The 20,636-nt window shown below is 46.3% G+C and overlaps 1 protein-coding gene across 4 annotated transcripts in view; it reads left to right on the top strand.

Annotated features, from left to right (window-relative positions):
- The first annotated feature begins 7,394 nt into the window (after window positions 1-7,394).
- Window positions 7,395-20,636, top strand: part of GRM8 (glutamate metabotropic receptor 8) — a 562,041-nt gene continuing 548,799 nt past the window's right edge. The window contains exon 1 of one of the 4 annotated variants that reach the window (XM_081023540.1): window positions 7,395-7,920. The gene's annotated coding sequence lies outside the window, so the exon portion shown is untranslated. Of the gene's footprint in view, window positions 7,921-8,232; window positions 8,381-20,636 lie in introns of those variants that run through there. The other 3 variants (XM_081023537.1, XM_081023539.1, XM_081023538.1) reach the window with 3 other exon arrangements.

Raw genomic sequence — 20,636 nt, 5'->3', positions numbered from 1 at the left:
AGATGAGCGCTGTAACCCCATAGTCGTCTTTGCCTGGACTTAACCATCCAGGGGTCCTTTACCTTGTACCTTAGTCTGACCACTGTAGACCATGTATTGGTACCCTCTAGGCTTGGTTACTGTAAGACACTCTATGTGGGGCTGCCCTTGGGCCTGGTCCAGGATCTGCAACTGGTGCCAAATGTGGTGGTCAGATTGCAGGTGGCAGGCAACATGTGACGCCAATGCTAAAACATCTGCAGTGGCTGCCTGTCTATTACTGTGTCAGGTCCAAAGTCATTGCATTAATGTGCAAGGCCCCAGACAATTTTGATCTAGAGTACCTTATGGACTGCCTGAACCCTTATATCCCAGCTTGATCACTGAGATCTATAGGGGCATCAGTGGTCATCCCTGGAGTTAGTGAAGCTCATCTGACGTCAACACAAAATTGAACTTTTAGTTTTATCGACCCAGGCCTGTGGAACGCTTTTCCAATAGAGATTCAGCTTTAATCCTTTACTGAAAACCTTTCTATGTCCCCAGGTTTAGGCAGACAGCCAAGAAAGCATCTTTAAAAGGTTTTTATTGTGTGTGTTTAGTTGTAAACTACTGATCTTTTTTAATGAAATTGTGATATACACTAGTGGCCAAAATTGTGGAAACCTTTTGGAAAAAGTGTATTTCTGACGTTTGGTGGCTCATAACACCACTGTTTTGGGAGTAATACCATAAAATTATATATCAACGGAAAGATAATGTAATGAAGAAGGTAATGCAACAAAGTTTGTTCAGTTATCTGTATTCTATCAAAAGTTATAGCCAAATAACCAGAAAAAGGAAGCACAACTTGCTTAGGTTGATATACAGTAGGTTTCCTTCATTTGAATGTAGCCAATGAGCATGAATGTTTAGAGAGCCAATCAAACCTCGGAAATAAACTTTTCCCAAAAGGTTTCCACAATTTTGGTCACTAGTATACAAGCTTTTTATTATTACAGACAATTCTAAATTATAGATAATTCTAAAGGAGCATCTCCACCCCCATCATTGAGACCAGACATTGAGATCTGGCTCCGAGGGCCTTCTGGCAGTTCCCTGATTGCAATAAGTGAGGTTACAGGGAACCAGGCAGAGGGCCTTCTTTGTAGTCACACCCTCCTGTCAGATGTGAAGGAAATAAGCAACTATCTGACTTTTAGAAGTCATCTGAAGGCAGCCTTGTATAGGGAAGTTTTTAATGTTTGATGTTTTAATTTGTTGGAAGCTGCCTAGAGTGACCGGGGCAATTCATAATAACCCCCTCTTTCTTTTTTCGTTTTCCTTTCTCCTCCTGTGCTGAGGCTGCGTTTTAATGTTTTAACGTTTTAATGTTGTATTTTAATCTTGTTTTTAAGTTGTATTCATTCAACTTGTTTTTATTATTGCTTGTTAGCTGCCCTGAGCCCAGCCTTGTTTGGGGAGGGCAGGGTATAAATAAAATTTATTATAATATCATTATTATTAGTAAAGCTACCATGATTTCAGATCCATAACTAGCATATGCCTTTTGCTCTAAATCCAGCTTCTTCTAGCCATCATGTTGCACTCTGGAATGGGTCATTCTTTACAGATTTGAAGCACATGGTGGAACATATGCTTAAAGTCCTCATTGTTGCGTCAAAGAGATATTTCAAGTTGTATTTAAGTTGAGACCTGATGTGGCTTTGGCAATGATAAAACAATGCTGGAGATGTAGTCAGATGCCACTTTGAAATGTCTGTGCCCTGTATCCTTCATCTGCTTATCTGTGCCTGGAGCTTTGATGTCATTGACTACGCAGATGCCGTCACAGATCCCCGGCATCCCATCCTCCGGAAAAATAATCTCTCAAAGGACCTGTTGGTGGCATTTTACCATTGTACTGTTGAGAGTGTATTAACTTATGGTCTCTGTGTGTGGTTTGGGAGCTGCACGGTCAGGGGAAAAATAATGCTGTCCAGGGTTGTAAAGACTGCAGAGAGAATAACTGGGTGCACTCTTCCCACCTTGGATCAAATCTATGCTTCCAGCTGCCATAAGAAAGCTGCAGAGATAGCGCAGGATAGTGCGCACCCCGAAAATGATCTCTTTCAGCTTTTGCCTTCTGGAAGAAGGTACAGGGTTATAAAGACTAGGATTAGCCGCCTGAGAAACAGTTTCTATTCAAATGCGATTTTGGTTTTAAATGCAGTGTAAAGTAGTCTCATTGGGAGTATATTGTATTTAATTATGGGGTATTAGAGTTTTTAGGGGCCTAACTAAGCTGGGATAGCAGGCTTGTTGGTTTCTGAATGTCTGATGTAGATTTGCAGTTTTGTTGTTCTGTATGGGACAATGACAATAAAGAGTATTGTATCGTATCCTTACTGCTCTGCAGGTTAGCAATGCCAAGTGCAATGTCAAGACCCAACAGATCCTGAGAGTGCTCTTCCCAGAATCCTTCACAGCATTCAAGGGTTCCTTGGCAGGTCCAGAGGTTTCTTGTCAGGTGGATCAAGGTGGAAAGAACTGCCCAAAGGCAGGAAAATTTGGGGGGAAATAGTGGACTATAAAATGATACGCAGCAAAACGAAAGGATAGAGGTCATTGAAAGAAAAGAAAGATGAAGGTGGTGTGAAGGTAAAGCATATACACACTCATGTCTTTTGCCCTGCTGTTGTTTGGAACTTGAAAAATTGTCGGGAGACAAAAGTAGTAAGAAAAAAGCCCTGCTGTATATGGGGGCATTTTCACTCAGCATTCTGTTTGCACCCGTGGCCATCCAAAACTGGTGATTTATTTATTAAATTTGTATAGTGCCTTTCACCTGTTGATTTCAGGGCAGTTCACAACATAAAAATACAAGATAAAAACCATAATAAAAAGAACACCCCCTCAATAATAATAATAATTACTTGTACCCTGCCCCTCTGACTGCGATGCCCTAGCTATTCCCCCACCCAATGACAAGTTTAATAGGGTATCAGATGTTAATCCCCTAAAGGTCTGGTTGAAGAAGAATGTTTTCGCCTGGTGCCTACAGGTGTAGGATGAAGACGCCAGTCAAACCTCTCTGGTGAGAGCATTCCACAAACAGGGAGCCACTGCAAAAAAGAGGCCCGTTCTTGTGTTGCCACATTTTGGGCCTCTCATGGAGGAGGCGCATGAAGAAGGGCCTCAGAGGGTCCAGGTCACTTCATATGGAGAAAGGTGGTCCTTGAGGTAATGCGGTCCTGAGCCGTTTAAGGCTTTATAGGCCAAAACCAGCACTTTGAATTGCTGTGGTTAGTCCACAGCAGGACATAAAGGCAACAGGGACAGAGTGTTTGACTAGCACTGGAGAGACCCAAGTTCCAATTGCCATCACTCGTTCCCAAAACCTCCTGAGAGAACTTCAGCCATTCTCTCCCTCCCTCTCTCCCTCCCTCTCTCACCGTCACCTCACAGGGATGCTGTGAGGATTAAAATGAGGGGAGAAGATCAAATGTATGCCACTTTGAGCTCCTTGGAAGAAAGATGAAGTAAACAAAGAATAAAATGGATAAAGGTTCCTCCGGTGTTGCTTGTCCCCTTCTACCATCAACTGGTATTCCAAGTGTGTCTGCCCCCATTAGCTCTCTTGCCTCCTGTCCACTGATAGACCTGTCTTCCATACATTTGTCTAATCACATTTAAAGACATCCGGGTGGCGCTGTGGGTTAAACCACAGAGCCTAGGACTTGCTGATCAGAAGGTCGGTGGTTCGAATTTCTGTGATGGGGTGAGCTCCCGTTGCTCGGTCCCTGCTCCTGCCAACCTAGCAGTTCGAAAGCACCTCAAAGTGCAAGTAGATAAATAGGTACCGCTCCAGCGGGAAGGTAAACAACATTTCCGTGCACTGCTCTGGTTCACCAGAAGTGGCTTAGTCATGATGGCCACATGACCCGGAAGCTGTACGCCGGCTCCCTCAGCCAATAAAGTGAGATGAGCGCCACAACCCCAGAGTCGGTCACGACTGGACCTAATGGTCAGGGGTCCCTTTACCTTTACCTTTAAGACTAAGCCCTCTCCTTGGGTGGCAAGTTTCACAGTAGGCCAGATGTGGACATGACTGATGACAATAGCTGCATCAGGCCATGTTCTTTTGGCCAAGCAGTTGGAATTTCCTAGCACAGTCAAGGCATCCCATGTTGCCTCTAATTCCATTTCAGAATTGAGTGAAGCACATCTTGGCCTGTAAAACTGGTTTATGGGAAAGGTGCTTAATTAGGGCATCATCGTCAAGCTAGATGCAGATTACACTTTTGGAATGTGCAGTGTGCTCTTGTAAATGATCTCATGATTGTTATAAAATGGGCTGTAATAAGAATGGTGGGCTTGAGGGACCCATTGAAGGCTGCTAGTGCACCTCTGCCTGCATAGAGCAGGCCATGGCTGTGCAAGATTAACAAGGTAACTGATGGGAGAACTAGACATGAATGGGGAAGACTTCCATCCAGAATCCCAGATTTTTAGGGCATTTACCCCCAGGGTGCCATGGCCCTTTCTGTTCATCTGTGCATGTGTGGTAGAGGGTTTATTCATGTTAGCAGTTAAATGCTAACCCTTTCTTTAACATTACAGTGGTACCTCTGGTTAAGAACTTAATTCATTTTGGAGGTCTGTTCTTAACCTGAAACTGTTCTTAACCTGAGGTACCACTTTAGCTAATGGGGCCTCCCGCTGCTGCCGGAGCATGATTTCTGTTCTCATCCTGAAGCAAAGTTCTTAACCCAAGGTACTATTTCTGGGTTAGCGGAGTCTGTAACCTGAAGTGTCTGTAACCCGAGGTACCACTGTATAACGTAAGAGCCCCATTTCCCAACAAATCTATGGCTACCCAAACTGGTAATCAAGTGTTTTACTGTCTTAAATACCCAAGGCCATGCTATGAGTTTATGCTAAATACAGCCATGCAGTCATAGGAGTCGGCTCCTAGGGGCTGAGGTCCCTTTGCTCCCCCCAATAAAATATTTAAGGGGGCCCCCTCCTAAAGTTGATGGACATTGCCATTGATGGTGTCTGTGTGCTGCACCATGGGATTGATTATGTGGGTGGAGCTTACCTGCTTCCCCTAATTTATTCAAGTTGGCACTTGAATAAATGCGGTGTGTGTATGCAGAGAGTGCATGACACCAAGGGGTAGTAGCACCCCTCATTTCTTGCTATCTCATTTGCTGCGCTGGCTGTCAGCCAAAGGTCACATTTACAGCACATGGCTTCCTCAAAAAAAAAACCCCAACAAAACCATGAGAACCATAGTGCTGGGAACTGTAGTTCCATCAAAGGTAAACTACTGTTTCCAGAATACTTTGGGGGAAGGCATGTGCTCTACATGTATGCTGTAGAAGTGACCACAGTATATTAAATTTGTGTATACTATAGTAGGCGCAGATAGATCACTTGACAGACTTCTGAGGGATCAGCAAGAATTGTTTAACAGCTGACTGACCCCTCCAATTGTTTAACAATAGCAGCAGCAAAAGCCTTCTCTTTGCCTGCCCACTTCTAAATTAGGTTGCTAACATGAACATAACTTAGCGGGGGAAGGGGGAGTCAAGAGTGGGTTTTTGTCTGACGTGAGTTTGAACTCGGGTTTGGTCCTGAGTTTTCAAGTTTTCAAATGAACACACTGCGGGGAATGCAGAATCGACCTGCGATAAGCTTTCATCTTCAGAGGGAAACCAGTTTCACAAGAAGCACTTTTCAGGGGCAAATCGTATATACAGTAGATTTGGAAAAACCAGTATTTTTCAAACTTGGGTCTCCAGCTGATTGGGACCACAGTTCCCATCCTCCCGGATTACTGGTCCTGCTGGCTAGGGATGATGGGAGTTGTAGTCCCCAAAACGGCTGGAGACCCAACTTCAGGAAACGCTGATTGTAGATCGTGTGTCGACAACGCGGTCTCCCTTGATTCTGGAAAAGAATCTTGCGGCTACGCAGCCCAAATCTGCAGAAACGCGCAGCTAAAAACAAAACAATAGTTCTTCGGGGTGGTGGGGAGAACCTTTCTCTGTTTTTCGAGGATGAGTCCCAGAAGATAGCTTCTTACCAGAGGAATTCGGGGCGGAGGTGCGAGTATACCTCTTTGAAGGTGGCTGCTGTAAACTTGTGGGTTTGGCAAGCATTTGTGCAGAAAATAATCACTGAGCGACGTGAGGAGAGGTGGGCTTTTAATCCACAGCTTTAAAATCAACCGATTGATTGCTGCCCCGCGTAATAAAAGCTGCGAGTGGCAGGTTCTGGACTCCCCTCTCCAGCTGTTCCGCGAGGTCCCCGTAACCCTGGACGGTCCAGACTCCGGCCACGCTCCTTCCTACCTCGCCGCACCTGCCGCGTGCTTTCCCTTTCCTCTCCAGTCTCCAACGCAGGGCGCCTCCTTCGCCCTCTCCGTCTTCTCTCGCTCCCTCCCGCTTGCGTCGCCGCTCTAGTTGCGACAGGGCGACGTCGTCGGTGACTCATCCTGTCACCCGAAGCGAGAGAGTGGTGGGGGAAAAAAATATCCTGCCCGGGCAACCTGGGCGAGCCTGCAGTTGCAAGCAGATGCCTGCAGATGGAACCTGTTCACCAAGGCAGCAATGCACCCAGAAGGGGGCGAGGGAAGCGCAGCGCATCGGGAACCATGGGAAACGGACGCGGCGGCGGATTCCCTCCAGGGCCGCTTTCCGGAGAGACCAGAGAGGGAAACATCCGATTCAGGAGGAAGAGGCGACCCGGCGGCTGTCCTCTGACGAGAGGGGGCGCCATCGGAGCAGAAGGCTCCGACGCGCGGCGTTGGGAGACGAGCGCCCCTTCCTCGGACGGTTGGGCTTGGACAGCCAGCCGGAGGCAACTCCAGGCAGCGAAGAGGAGGCCTTGCAAAGTTTGACGGGCAGCCTGCGTCCGCCGTCGGGCTTCCCCCGTCGGAAGGACCCCGAGCGAGTTCTAGAAGGGGCTGCTTAAGACCTGGGCGCGGCGTGACGCCTGGAGCGCTGGCGACGCGCGTCGCTTAATGAGTGCACTCTCGCGCGCGCTCACACATAGACACACAACTCGGGGAAAGGGAGGCTCGCTTGCTCCTCCCGCCCCGCTTCCCTTGACTGACTCGCCTTCATTCAAGAGAGAAGCCGCAGTTCATACCCACACATTCCTGATTAGCCCCCACCTCCGCAACCGAGCCCTAAACTGGCTCTTCCTTTCCAATAAAACCTGGTGGAAACAGTTCTTGTCCTGAGCGTTTGTGGTGCCAGATTAAGGGGGGGGGGAGCAGGGGGGGTCGGGAGAGAGAAAGCGTGTGCGCAGGAAAGCTTTGCAGGGGAAAGGGGGCGGGGGGGGAGAGACTAGATCCTGCTGTGATCTTTCCGATCCACATTAAAAAAACAAAATTGGGGGCGGAGAGAGCGCGGAAGAAAGAGGAAGGATTCGCCGATGCAACCGGCTTTGGGAGTTTTTTGTTGTGTTGGGAAGGCTGCGGCATTTCAGGAGTGACTTCGGTTTGGGCGCTCGAAAACTACCCCCGAGTGTGTGTGTGTGTGCGCGCGAGGGAGAGAGAAGAGGCGGGGAGCAGAATTGGCCGGGATTGGGCTGGGCTGCGGTGGGGGAGGTGGGGGTGTTGTGAGAGCGACGGAGCTTCCCCGACTATCTCTCCGCCGCCACCTCTTTTCCTTTCGCCCGTGGCCAGGCTGAACGTCTGATAAAAGGTGGATTAGGAGGGGAGTTGAGAGACAGACCAATAGCTGCTGCCAGTGGGAGTATTTTGTGATTCACATGTAAGAGGCTCCGGAATCGCTGCCTCCTCCTTTCTTTCAGCACCAAGAACAGCTACAAGTGCAGCTTCTCGCTCGCTCGCTTGCTTTTGCTTCCCCCTCCTCGGAAAAGCCAGGCAACGTGCGCGCAAATGGAGCCGCAAGAAGGCGCCCCGAGGGCTCCTCTCCAGCCCGGGTGAGTGAGCGAGCCGGGACCCCGCACCCTACCCCGCCTGCAACTTCGCGACGGGAGCGCATGCATCAAGTTGACCCGGAGTTGGGAGCCAGGGGACTGGATCCCCGGCTGCTTTGATCCCTCGGCCAAAAGCCACCCGGGGCCGAGGCGCCCCGGAAGCCCTGGAGTCTCCCTCCGGCTCCTTCCCGAGAAGTTCGAGGGCGCGGCGATGGAGGAGGCTGGCACCGCTGCCCCGGCGCTTTGCAGCCCTGCCGGGATCGCCGGATCTCCCGCGGGGGGTGGGGGGCGGGCCGAGGGGGCGGGGAGTCGCTTGGAGAGAGAGAGGCTGGTGGGCTGAAATTACCTAATCCTCTCTCCCTACCCGGGCGCCGCCGCCGCCGTCTATTAATTCCACCACTGACCCCCGCCGCTCCCCGCGCGATGGAGCTGCAAGTCTTGCCGAGCGATTGGGGGAATCGAGGTAGCTTTATTATTACTATTATTATTATTATTATTATTATTAATTAGGCTGAATGCAGTGTGTATGTGGGAGGGGAGGATGAGAGGAATGATATCAAGGGAAATGGGAGGGGGGTGCAATCCAGGAGGGGCAGGAAGAACAGTGATGCGTGAATGCAAGTTGTGTGTGTTTTTTTGGGTGGGGGGTGTTGAGAGAAATCCGACTTGCTCGCCAGAGGAGCTGCCGGGGTTTGTTTCTGTAGCACTTGGTGGAGCTTTCGGATCTGGAAAGACACCTGATGGGGAGCTGGGAACGGAATTGGCAGCGTGAAGGGGCAGTGATCAAACAGGAGTCTTGTGCCTGGTGCAGGGATGAAATCCAAACACACACACACACACACACACACAGAGCTTACACCCCAGTTTCGACCCCCTTTTTATTTATGGCTCCTCACCACCATCTGCTGATTTTTTAAAAATTGCATATGGCTTTCAGTCCTGAAGACTTTTTTTTATTTGCTTTTTTAAACGCGCCTGTTCCCTTAGGTTTAATCCGGAGTTACGAACCATTCCTAGGGGGCGCGGGAGCACTTGGGGGCTGCCCCGAACTTTCCTTTGGAAGCTATGCAAAGCGGAGCTTGGCGAAAGTCCTCCCGGCGCGATTTCTTCCTCTGATCTCAGGATTTAAATTTAAGCAGCTTGATCCACTTCCTCCTTGGACCTCCACCCCACCCCCCACCTCACCGCCGCCCGGAGGAAGGAAGTGGAGCTTTTAAGGCTCTTAGAGATCAGCAAGCCCACCCTACTGTGGAGAGAGAGGGGGGGGGGAGAGGTCCCTTGAGGCTTGTTCAAGCTGGTAAAATCGCTCAGGATTGACCCGTGTGCCTCTTCGTGTAAATTGTAAGCTGGTGGAGGGGGGGGTATCCTAGCTGTCAGATTGCGCAGGACATGACAGGAGCCCCTGGGAGCCCTCACCAATTGATTCCCCAGACTTGTATTTCAGAGAAGGGGGGGGGGGAGAGGAAGCTCTCTTGATGTCTCTCCAAAAAAGAAAGAAAGAAAAAAGCTATTTATAGAAAAGAATATGAGATGTCTGCTAATGGAATCTCATCCCTTTTGGAGATGTCTAATCTGTCCTTTTTTTTTTAAGGCAGGTATTTTAAAGACAAGTAGGTAAATGGATCACACTGAAAACACATGCCCCCAATAACCATTTCAAACTATCAAGAGCAATTATGGATTTAGGAGAGCAGTAAGGCCAAGCCGGCACACTGACATTTGCCATTACAAGCAAGCTTGGGGGTTGAAATTCCTCACTAAAAAAGGATGTTACATTTCCACAGAGAGATTTCTATGCAGAGGGAAGCAATTGCAGTTCTTCCTTTCTTTTTAAGGAGACAGGGCTGTGGCAATTGCATCTGAGCACATATGCACACACAGGACATTTGGGAAGACTCGAACGCTACATGCCTTCTGAACCTGCTTTTTTAAGAGAACGAATGAAATCATTTCATTCTAACATTTCAAAATCTACAAAAGACTGGACTGCAATGAGAGATAGCGGAAGGGTTGCTGCTCACCCTTCGGCGGCAAAATACTCCACCTCCCCTTGGCAGTCTTCCAATTAGGGCTGAAATTCCTTAGGTGCAGAAGGAAATTGTATGGGGACAAGTAAAAAAGCCAAACAGAACTCAGCCGTCAACAGAGGGCACCCGCCTGAGTGCATTTACTATCCAGATAGCAGCAGGTTTTTGTGTGATTTTTTTAATGGAAAAAAGTGGTGAAATCCTGCATGCTGATTGAACTTCTGGGCCTCCCAGTCTTAAAGCTGTTTGCTTGGAAGGACACCCCATATATGTCAGGGGAACTTACCTTGATCCCCTGCAATGAACGGCTACTGTTAGAATGCATTGCAAATATGAATGGAAGATGAGTATAAGTGCTGGGAATGAAAGTGTGGCTGATTGTTTGGGATGAAACTGACTCTGAGAGGTGAGAGGAAGGGGAGCTGGAATACAATGGCAGGCAATGTTTGATTCAGCCAAATGTATGGAGAGTTGGCAGAGCCAGTGAAAGCTGCTCTTTGGCAGCTTTTCCTGGGTGAAATTGGCAGCCAGACAGGCAGTAGCCTGATCAGACAGTGACCTTGGCAGCATTAGGGCATTAATGTTCACTTTTGGACGAACAGATCTCCAGCATCTCCAGTGCGTTAGGTGAAAGGAGGCCCAGCCTCCTGAGATTAGGTATGTGCCCTGTTCCATTCCCCCTCTTTCACATTTCTCCGACAAATGCATTTATGACAGCCAGCGCGAGGAAACTCCTCCTCTGTTTTTCACGTTTGTTCTCCACTCTTCCGATCGGAGTATTTTGGGTCACTGATGCAGAACAGGAACTTCCGATAAACTGGAGCTGCAGCAATCTGTTGGCCAGAGCAATGACTCCTCCAGGCTGATTTGGAAAGTCTGCTTGCATTTCACAAAGGAGACCGGGGATGGGAAGATGCTGCAGTTGAAGGATCAGTGAAGCACAGAGAGGAGCATTGTAGCTCTCTCTCTCTGTACCCCAGTTTCTCAACTCGTTGGGAAGATTTCTCCCCTTTTCTGGCTGTCTTTAATTTAACAAAAACCAGAGGGGCGGAGGATCAGTGCGAAATATTTTAAAAGAGAATGCAGCTGTGTTCAGTGAGGAGCTGATTTTCCCAGATAGTGTTGGAATAGGCTTATTTGAAATACTGTGGATGCATTTTAAGAGTCCCCCACCCCCAATGGAAAACATGTTCTAGAACTGATGCTGGTAAGAGTGGCTGTTAGCATTTACACTACTTTTAGCATTCCTTACAAGAATTATGTAGGATAGTTAAATTCTCAATGCATTGTTAGTGGGGGTTTAGAGACAGTGATTTGCCTCCAGTCACCCACTAAATGGATGGCAGCTGATACGTGAATTGGGGGCTTCCCAGATCACACTCTCAGCTGTCAGCATGGCGCCAGGTTTTTGATTAGGACCACAAACTTGGAAGAAGCACATCTATTTAGTCTTGCTCCCAGCCTAGGGCTGGATCTAAAATACAGGATACAACTACTGAAACCCTGAGCTATCGCTGTCTAACATCTCTCCTTCATTATCTGCAGCAAAACAGAGCCCACCACCTCCCAAGTCAGTCTTTCCTGCTATCACATAACTCTTGCCATTAGGAAGCTTCTCCTAATGTTTACTCATTTGGGGGGAAAGTTATAAGGAGTTTGCTGAGCGAGGGAGAGTTTGGCCTTGCAAATCGTTATGTGCCTTGATAAAGAAGGATGGTTTTGAGAAAGACCTGGTCCTGTAATGATAAGTTGTGAGATAAAGGGACCCGCCTTCTGCTAGTCCCAGGACTGGATCTTTCCAACAACTTATCATTTGCCTTTTATTGTTGTGTATGTGGAGGTATGAAACTGTATTAGCCGGCAGTTGAATTCTCAGACTTGGTCAGGCTTAGAGCTGAGCCACTGAAATAAACGGGTGTCTTCTGAACACAACTCTGGATACTTTTTCCATGTGGCACCTCAAACAGGGCAGTAAATGGCACCCAAAACAATTGAGAAGGGGCTGGAATATGTTCCCCAGGAAGAAAGGCTGCAATGTCTGGAGATCTGTAATTCAGAAAAAAATAATGATAATGCGGATGATATTATAAGCACAGTGCGAAGAAAGGAGATGGAGAGATTGGTAATAGTAAGTTAACTGTACCTGCAATACACACCCTGGCTGACATCAGGCATTAGATCACAGGGACTAACTTTCCTTAGATGTAGCAACAGCCAAAACTCTTAATGTAGCCAAGAGATGCAATGTTTGCTACATTCACTGCTGAAGGTGTCCCACACTTTCTGCTGACAGTTTTCCAGCCTATTAGCAGCAGCATTCAGCAACACCCACTGCTGTCCACAAAAACCTGTTGCCACCATTTGTCCAGAACAGCTTTCTTAGACCCCCCCCCCGAACAGCTTTTCATGACATTGGGTGTCTCATTGCTCCCAAAAGCAACCCTTTCCCCTATACCATGATTTACCTAATCAAAATCCCCGTCCCACTTCAAGAGTTGTTGGCAGTACCACAGGGAGGAAAAAGGGATACTTCTGTTTTCCCCTCTGCCAGGATAAAAGCACTCAGGTAGCAATTTAGACAAGGAACTTAGAAAAGGTTAAGCATCCTCTCCTCATCCCCTGTTGCACTCATCTCCTTCTTGCATGTTTTCCAAATGCACCTGGTTGGCCACTGGGAGAACAAAGTGCTGGATAAGTCTGGCTTTTAGCCTGATCTAGCAGAGCTCTTGTTATGTTTGTGGGTGGCAGACCACTATGATCTCCGGATTGAGCAAGTGTCAGAATTTAATAAATGCTTGGGGAGTTAACACCAAGAAATTGCTAGACCCAAGTGTATTAAGCTGTGTGCTAGACACCTCTCTAACCCCCTGGAATCAGCATGTGTTAAAAGCTCCTGTGATTTAGCCTGGGGTAATGCACCATTAGGACAACCAAAGATCAAAGGAACTCTGCACAGATGCCCAGTGAGTGGGGCTTCTCCCTGCAGAGAAAGCCAAGAGCTTAGTGTGGAAAGGGGGCAGCAGCAACAGAAGCCATGTGAGCTGGAAGCTGAGGTCTGTTCGAATCCAGGGCCACTGCTATGGGAGAAGCAAGACCCTCTTGGAGTGTTAGTGTTGTGAGCCCATCGTAGGGTCGGGTTGTATATGTGTATATATCTTTATACATCACAAAGATACCACAGTCCCCACTGTTCCTTTCCCCCAAAAGAGAGCACGGACGCCTGGAACCCCTGGTATCTTGCAACACTTGGAGATTGGGGTGGCATGCAACAATATGTTCTTATGTTGTGTTTAGTGGCATTGCTTTGATCAAATATGGAGTTCTCACACCTATCGAGACACCCATATAACATGTTTGGCATTCACCAAGTTTTTAGCAACAGAGCTGGTAAAATATTGGTGAACTACGTAGTTAGGATGAATAATTCACATCTCTCTCTTTGCAGAGCTTGGAGAAGGGGAATCAACCATTCCCACTTGCTGTGTATATTTAGATGGCAAATCCAGGCTGAGTAGCGTTACTGGAATCCTCTCAGATAACACTGCTACCACTGCCATGATACTCTCCCAGAAGCAAACAGTATTTGGGGACTAATTTAAGGAGCTTGGGTAGATTTGTTGTCTAAGTGTCCATGATTGACCGGCGTATTTGTCCTTCAGCCTAAGTTAGTCACATCAGCCCGCATTTCTGTGGGGCATTACAGTACCCCTTTGGACACCAAGGCTTTCTGTTGCGACTGTTGCAGAAAAGTTGTCTGTGTTGCTTTGAGAAGTACTTTCTGCAGCGTCAATTGTGCACTACATTCTCTGAGCTAAAGTGTGTTCAGCTACCTATATCGATGTGTTGACAGGATGTGCCTGGAGGGGGAATGGAAAGAGTTTGTATTTTAAAAATTGTGCTCCTAACACACACAGGCATTGCAGGTTTTTTCTTCCAATTCTGTATCCATAACGATTTTAAACTGCAATGGAATTATACTTGAATCACCCAGAACATTTAATTTTTTTTTTGGTCACCACTAAACTGGTCTTCCAGGATTTGCTTATTCCAGCACACCATGCTTGGCTGTACTTGTTTATTAATTAATAAAAATTATATACTGCTTAATTGAGATTGCTAAGCAGTTTACATAAAATATAACAAGATCTTTAGGGGGAAAATTCCTGTATCACCACATTATAATCAAAACCTCAAAGTGTGTTTATTCACATTTTTCATGTTTCAGCTATGCAATCAGCCCAATTTCTAGAGGGCTTTCTATAGCTCTTTCTATAGGAAGATCAGTGTGACTTAAGAATTAAGTCTCAGTTCATCTGGACAATTGTAATCTGAATTATTCTGAATACTATTAGTATTCCCCATGTGGTTTCTTTACACACACGCGCGCATGCGCGCACACACACACACTGTCTCGCAGGCTGGGACAAATCTTGTGTCTCCTTGCATCATTTGATACATTGAGATTTTGTTGTATTTTTACATATGTTTTCCTCATTTAAGCCACTATCTCTTTGCCTGAGAGATAGCAAAATAAGAATGTGCTGGGCAATGGCGTTCTTAAAACAAAATATTTACATTTCATGTCCTCTTTTATGCATCTCATTTAAAATGACAACACAATGGTGGTGGTGGTGTTTTAATGCCCCAATAGTCTATTTTTTTTTAACCAGTAGAGATCAGCTGTCAGAACATGACCAGTTTCAGTATTCTGTATAGAAACAAAATGGATCACTGAACTGTGTTGCCCAAACAGGCTTGATCTTGCTTTGAAACAGAATCAAAAATAATGTGTGTGAAGTGGTTTGTAACTCTTGTCTCCACCTTACTTTCATTTAGCATCGGTAGTGTGCCAGATACCTTACAGAATAAAGATATGAAATCATATCTGTTTGAAGTTGGATAAGGTGGGTTTGGTTGCTTAAGCATTATACATGGGGCTGCCTCTGAAGACAGTTCAGAAACTTCAGCTGGTGCAGAATTTGGCAGCCAGGTTGCTCGCTAGGGCAAGGTGGTTTGAGCATATTACATTGATCCTGACCCAACTCCACAGGCTGCCAATTGGTTTCCTGGCCCAATTCAAAGAGCTGTTTTTCACCTATGAAACCTTAAATGGCTCAGGACCATAATACTTCAAGGACCGCCTCTCCTCATATGAACTGACCCAGACGCTGTGATCATCCTCTGAGGCCCTTCTTCATGTGCCCTCTCCATGAGAGCGGGTGGCGCTGTGGTCTAAACCACTGAGCCTCTTGGGCTTGCTGATCAGAAGGTTGGTGGTTTGAATCCCCATGACGGAGTGAGCTCCCGTTGCTCTGTCCTAGCTCCTGCCAACCTAGCAGTTCGAAAGCACACCAGTGCAAGTAGATAAATAGGTACCGCTGTGACGGGAAGGTAAACAGCATTTCCGTGCGCTCTGGTTTCCGTCATGGTGTTCCGTTGCACCAGAAGCAGTTTAGTCATGCTGACCACATGACCCAGAAGCTGTCTGTGGAGAAACGCTGGCTCCCTCGGCCTGAAAGTGAGATGAGTGCCACAACCTCATACAGGGCTATCTTAAGCATATGCGGCACTTAAGCATATCCACACCCCCGCAGGTTGCCCAGTCCCAGGCGCACAGGAGGGTGGAGCACCTCAGTGTCTCACTGGCTTGGTCACCCCCGAACTCGCGGCGCAGAGAAGAGCCCGCCGTGGTGCTCCAACCGACTGGCGGGCCCTTCCCCAGACTCAACTCTCGAGCCCTGGACTCTCGGCCTAGCGCCCCTGAGAGTCTGGCGCCCGGGTGCCCCGCATCCCTAGAACCTATAGGTAAGACGGCTCTGACCCCAAGACGGCCTGAGGCTTTTCTGCTAAGCATTCTCGGCAACGATATTCTGAAAAATTTGAGAGAAATTTTTCTATATGCCACGGCTGCAGCTCAAACATTGATAGCAATGAACTGGAAAGGGGAAAATGCTCCAACCATAATGGACTGGCAAAATAAATTACAGGAATATGCAGAAATGGCGCACCTGACGAATAGCTTGAGAGGCAACACAAGACAAGTATTCGTACAAAAATGGGATAAATATGAGAAATATTTATGAAATTATAACAGTGGTATAACGTCTATGGCAGTATTTGATTGACCAAGTGCCCCTATTTTCCAGGAATAGCCCCAGATTTACAGAAGCCGTCCTGGTTTCTGATTTGATCCTGGAATGTCCCGCTTTTCCTTAGGATGCCCCTATTTTCATTGGAGAAATGTTGGAGGGTATAGAGTTATGTGCCCTCCCCCAGCAAAGGTGAGAAGTAACTATACAACTTTTAGAAGACATCCGAGGGCAGCCCTGTATAGGCGAAGTTTTAAAATGTTTTATTATGTTTTTGTATATACTGGAGTGGCTTGGGCAACCCAGTCAGATGGGCGGATATAGATAATAAAATGATGATGACAGCGATGGCATAGAACGTCCTATTTTCATCGCAGAAATTTTGGAGGGTATGTGAGCGTTTTGAGAACTTGAGAACTTTTCTGCTGGGGTTCCCTGTTTGTGGAATGTTTTCCCCAGGGAGGCTCACCTGGGGCCTTCATTGCATATCTTTAGGTGCCAGGTGAAAACATTTCTCCATCACCAGATCCTTGGATGGTTAAACAGTCTATGGCTTTTTAAATGTGTTTTTGGGAAGCGGTTGCTAATGGTTTGTTGTGGTTTTTTAATGTTGGTTTTTTTTGGTTTTTTTATCCTGTATTTTTACACTGTGATCTGCCCTGTAGATCAGGCATTATACAATTTTAATAAATAATAGAATTGTCAAATTGGAAGGGACCTTGGATGTCATTGGTCCAACCTCTGCTCAGCGCAGAATCTGCAACTGCAGCATCCTTGGGAGATGGCTGCCCATCCTCTCCTTAAAGACCTCCAGCAAAGGAGAGACTTGATTTGCAGCATCCTAGGCGGATCAAGTTATACAGGCATGAGCAAACAAATCCTCTTTAACAGCCCTCATATGGGAGTGCAGAGTTTTCTCAAGTCAAGTTGTGCAAGGGCCAAACGCTCCCTATTTGTATTCATCGGAGTGCAGTCGCTATAAACAAAACTCCCTGCAGTCTTCTTACCAAAATGAACCCGGTACTTTGCATGGAACTAGCATTGTGATGCATTATTTAGAGTTCATTAATATAAAGTACACTACAGCTGACACTGGCGACTTCTGTAAGAAGTAATGAGCTTGTAATAAGAATAATGACTAGTCCCATTAGCCTCTTCTTTCTCCCTACTCTTTCTATTGTCAACATGGAATCGCATACTGAGCATGAACTTAACTCTGGCCATGTATGGGAAGATGAGGCCATTCCTGCACATCGCTAGTCACGCCTAAGTCCAACTGACACCAAGCACAACTTGTACACGTTGGACTGCAATGAGGACTGCAGTGAGAGCAAGATTTGCAGAAGCCACCCGTTCTTACCTTCCAGCAGAACACCATTTAGTTTCTTCCTTTGTTCATATACAGAGCAATGGCTTTTCTAGCATTAGAGCAACAGTCTGTAATCTGTTTGGGGGAAAGGCCCACCTTTCACTCAAACTGCAAAAATATCCTAGGCTGGTTGTCCATTCCTACTACTAAAAAGGCATTTACACATGAATAGATTTCTCCAGAGTGGTTCTGTGCATTTGAATCCACATCTCATTGAAAGCAATGCCATGCACCAAGGCAAACAGCACAGCTATATGTATGATCCCATGTGCATCTGGTTTATGCTTGTGGTTCCTAATACAGAAGCTTGCTCATGTAGGAGAAGCTCCTCTGTTCTATTGGATCAGGACATCTCTTTGTGAGTTTTTTCTTCTCCCACTTATATAGTCTTCCTCTTTTGTTTCTCCTTTCTGAAACAAACTTAAAATGCTTGTCTGCCAGTGGTTCAACACACTCCAGGGCATTGTTTGCACCATATAATTTAAGCACTGTGATACCACTTTAAACAGTCATAGCTTCTTCCCCCAAGGAATTCTGGGAGCTGTAGTCTGTTGAGCTGTCAGAAGAGTCCGCTTCCTCTTGGAGAGCTATTAATTCTTGGAGTTCCCTGAGCTCTCAGCACCCTTAACAAGCTACAGTTCCCAGAATTCTTTGGGAGGAACCATGACTTTTTAAAGGAGTATCATAGAGCTTTAAAGGTATAGTGTGAATGTGGCCTAGGTGACACTTCCTGCCTGTAGGTCACAACATACCAGCTGAAGATAAATGCATTAGTGCGTCTGAGTGGTTATTCAACACAATGTAATTTAGATCCACTATGTAGACTCAAGGTATTCTTCCACCTGATCATGCACATTCAGTAAGTGGCATGCAAATCTAGGCATGTTTTCTGTATTTATTTAACATGTGAACACTGGCTGAAACTATACATAAAAAAGCAGCCCACACAACTCTGATAACTTGGGAATACAGTTAGATTAATTCAGATTTATAGCTACAGGAGTGAGGTTTTATTTTGAATAAGAATTCTGACTATGAAAGGAGGCTGTCTGGATTTATAGCACAGCAGGTCAATATTTTTTCATTTGTCTAAAGTGCATTGATAACAATGAAAACAAATGTTTATGAAATTATTTCGCTGTTAGCTGCAGGAGTTCAGACGACTGCATTTGTATTACTGTAATATTTAATATTAATCAATAGAGCAAAAGTGATGTGGTTTGAATAAGCCAGGGAGTATAATGAAAGCTTTTACTTATTCAATGACATAAAGAGCCTAAAAGTAATTCAGTGCAATGTAATTTTCATTGCATTGGACTGTGACGTAGTCTAAAAATAATGCATTATAAGCAATTCATTTTCTATTTCCCAGACAGGTTTTAGCCATTAACAGCAATGAATCAGATGTCCCCTTGTTTTAGGCAGCGGAGAGTGATCTAACCCTTTGATACACAATCATCAAACATGTATGTCGTACTTTATTCTGCTTGTGGGATTTCTTTATGCTTCCACACGCTATAAATGTCCCTACGTTTATAGCGTGCGGAAGCATAAAGAAGTCCCACAAGCAGAATAAAGTACTACATACACATTTTGATGCTCATACATCAAAGAGTTAGATCACTGCTTGCTGTTGAAGACAGGACATGTGATTCATTGTTGCTGGTGGTGAAAACCTGTATGGAGAACAGAAAATGAATTGCTTACAACGCATTGTTTCTGGGAATACGTCACAGTCAAGTGCAATGAAAATCACATTCCTCTGAATTACTTTAGCTCCCTTATGTCATTAAATAAGTAAAAGCTTTCATCACATGGCCATCCTGGCTGTATGACAACAATGTCATATTATGGAATCCCTGAAATAGCTGCTGGAGATTAGCTTATTATACTTCCCCAGTGTAGTTATAGAGTGCCAGACCATGAGGCCCTGGTAGACCACAGTTTAAATCCTCACTCTGCCACCAAGCTCACAAGGTTGCCTTGGGCCAATCGCAAGTCTTTCAGTCTAACCTACCTGGCAGGGTGGTGGTTGTTGTGAGGAAAAATATGGGGAGGAGGAGAGCCATGTAAAGGTGGAACAGAGAAATAATGAATAAAACTGAATGCAGAGCAAGTCTTTGGAAGTAAACTGATCCTAATCACAACTTTACATGTTATTACAGTGGTATCTCAGGTTACAGGCGCTTCAGGTTACAGCCTCTGCTAACCCAGAAATAGTACCTCGGGTTAAGAACTTTGCTTCAGGATGAGAACAGAAATCGTGCGGTGGCAGCGGGAGGCTCCACTAGCTAAAGAGGAGTTTGGATTTGGATTTGATATCCTGCTTTATCACTACCTGAAGGAATCTCAAAGAGGCTAACATTTTCCTTTCCTTTCCTCCCCCACAACAAACACTCTGTGAGGTTAGTGGGGCTGAAAGACTTCAGAGAGGTCACCCAGCAGCTGCATGTGGAGGAGCGGAGATGCAAACCCGGTTCACCAGATTACGAGTCCACCACTCTTAACCACTACACCATACTGGCTCTCCTGAGTACCTGGTACCTGAGTGGTACCTCAGGTTAAGACCAGTTTCTGTGTGTTAAGAACAGGGCTGTGTGTGCGTTTGTGTGTTTGCGCTGTGCTGTGCTGTCTTTCAAGACCAAAGCCCTTCCCCAGCAGCATGCATGTATAGCTTTGAATATAGATAAATATCAAACTCATTAAGATTATGCAGTCAAGAACCCTGGTCCACCATACCACATGTTGGAAGGCGTTTGCAAGAAGCAGAGGCTCCTTCTCCAGCTCCCTCTGTTCACATGTGCTGGGCTCTGTTGCTGTTCAGGCTCTGGTCCTGCTGAAAATACGGATGGATGGACGCTCCCATTGGTGGTATCCTCACTGGTGGAAGCAGCTCAAAGCCCCAATATGGGGTGTTGCAGAGGTGGAGCATCCTAAACTGGCCCAGTGAGCTGCAAGTTGTGGTGTTTGTGGGATAGAGGCCTGCTTGCATTTCCAGCTCTGGAACTGGAGTAGCAGAGCAGCCTGTTTTTCATGGCTTGGCGTGAGTGATGAGGCTGTGGAAGCAGCGGTGGTGTCGCCATAGCCCAGTTGGGGTTTGCTTTGTGCCTGAAGGCAGCAGTCTAAAACCACTCCATAGCCCAGCACAGCAAGTCCAATAAAACAATTTGAAACCATTTAAAACTGAGAGGACAACAGTATAAACAATAAAGGAACCGGCACAGCGCCTTTTAA

The sequence above is a fragment of the Podarcis pityusensis genome (assembly GCF_964106645.2).
Source record: "Podarcis pityusensis genome assembly, chromosome: 10".
Taxonomy (NCBI): domain Eukaryota; kingdom Metazoa; phylum Chordata; class Lepidosauria; order Squamata; family Lacertidae; genus Podarcis; species Podarcis pityusensis.
This window is presented reverse-complemented; position numbering and strand designations above follow the sequence as displayed.